This window comes from Mandrillus leucophaeus, unplaced genomic scaffold (genome assembly GCF_000951045.1).
Source record: "Mandrillus leucophaeus isolate KB7577 unplaced genomic scaffold, Mleu.le_1.0 Scaffold111, whole genome shotgun sequence".
NCBI classification, from domain to species: domain Eukaryota; kingdom Metazoa; phylum Chordata; class Mammalia; order Primates; family Cercopithecidae; genus Mandrillus; species Mandrillus leucophaeus.
Window position 1 is genome coordinate 3,778,731 of NW_012099321.1, and position 1,705 is coordinate 3,780,435.

A 1,705-nucleotide genomic window follows, 5' to 3' on the forward strand; every position below is an offset into this window, starting at 1 on the left:
AAAAAGGCCAGGCACGGTGGCTCACACCTGTAATCCTAGCACTTTGGGAGGCTGAGGTGGGCAGATCACTTGAGGTCAGGAGTTCGAGGCCATCCTGGCCAACATGGTGAAACTCTGTCTCTACCAAAAAATACAAAAAACAAACAAACAAACAAAAAACCTGGGCGTGGTGGCATGTGTCTGTAATCCCAGCTGTTCAGGAGGCTGAGGCATGAGCATTGCTTGAACCTAGGAGTCAGAGCAGTGAGCCGAGATCATGCCACTGCACCCCAGCCTGGGTGACAGAGTGAGACCTTATCTCAAAAAACAAACAACAAAAAAAGAAGAAAGTGGGACACTATTAAAGAGAGAGATTTCGAGTTGCATCTTGAGGATTTGGATTGTGAGGAACGGGAGAGAGCAGAGTGTCAGGCAATGCAGGGTAGAGACTGAACGCTGACGTGTTGGTGTTAGGATGACATGGTTTCCCATGCTGGCTCACCTTTGAATAGCTGTGTGACTGGGTGTAGGTTACTTAACCTTTCTAAACTCCATTTTTCCATATGTAAGATGGGGACGAATAGTACCTACTTCATAGGATTGTTATAAGGCTTACCTAAAATATCCTCTGTAGGGAAAACAGAGTTTTGCTGAAAATCCAACTCATAAAAGGCAGATTACCTAGAGAAAAGGCATTCAAATTTATTTTATGTGTGTACAGGGGAGCTTTCAGAATGACGACCCATGGATACAGGGCTAATTGTCCATTTTTATGCTCAGGTTCAATGAAGTATGGACAGCGGTGCAGAAACATGATGGACAAAAATAGGCTGATCTAATGCTGATAGATTAGTTATTATGAGTGGGAAAACCCAACAAAGCCTGTCTAGATTCTTCTTGGCCTCTCTGAGCAGCTTCTTTTCCATCTGGGAATGGAGCAGGACTTTCTCTAAAATGAAGGTCTTATGACCTACAGTCAAACAAGGTAGGTCAGATAATTTCTTTATGGCCAGTTTTTACATGGAAAGGTGAAGGGAAAGTTGGAGTAATGTTTTTAGGTTTTATGGCTGGTTTTGGGGAAAAGAGGTTCTGGTTTCTATGACCCGCTCTAGTTTCTATAGCTAGGTTTGGGGGTAGAATGGACTAAGTAAGAGACAGGAGAGCGGGAGAAGATCAGAGAAAAACTTTTGCTTTTCAGGTCTTTGTTTTGGGGTATTGTTTTCTGAGTCCCAACACCTCCATAAAGCACTTAGCATGGTGCCTGGCATATAGTAGATGTTCAATAAAGGGTGACATCTTTTATCATTAACTACAAAGACATAAGGCAGGAAAGCTCAATAGGCTTGAGTAAAAGACAATGGTTTCTGCTTCACTAGAGAAAAAAGGAGTTTAGGAAAAAGAAGGCTTTACATTTTATGATGGGGCTAGACTGGTCTTGAAGGCCAGGTTTGGAAAATGAGGTTTTGTGGAAGAGGAGATAACAAGACTTAAGTCACTCTTGGGGATCTTGGAGGGTTATTCCTTTTCTTGTAACTAGTTCTGTCAAGTCATTCTCGCATTGGTATTAGAATATATATAGTGTCTCTCTGTGTGCACTGTACACTTTCTTCCAATTTTTAAAATTTTCAGATGTCATGAATGTCATCTAAATTTGTAAATAACCAGGAAATCTTTGGGCTGCATGAGCGAAGGGATTATTAGAAATGGAAAAAAAAAAAAAAAAAAA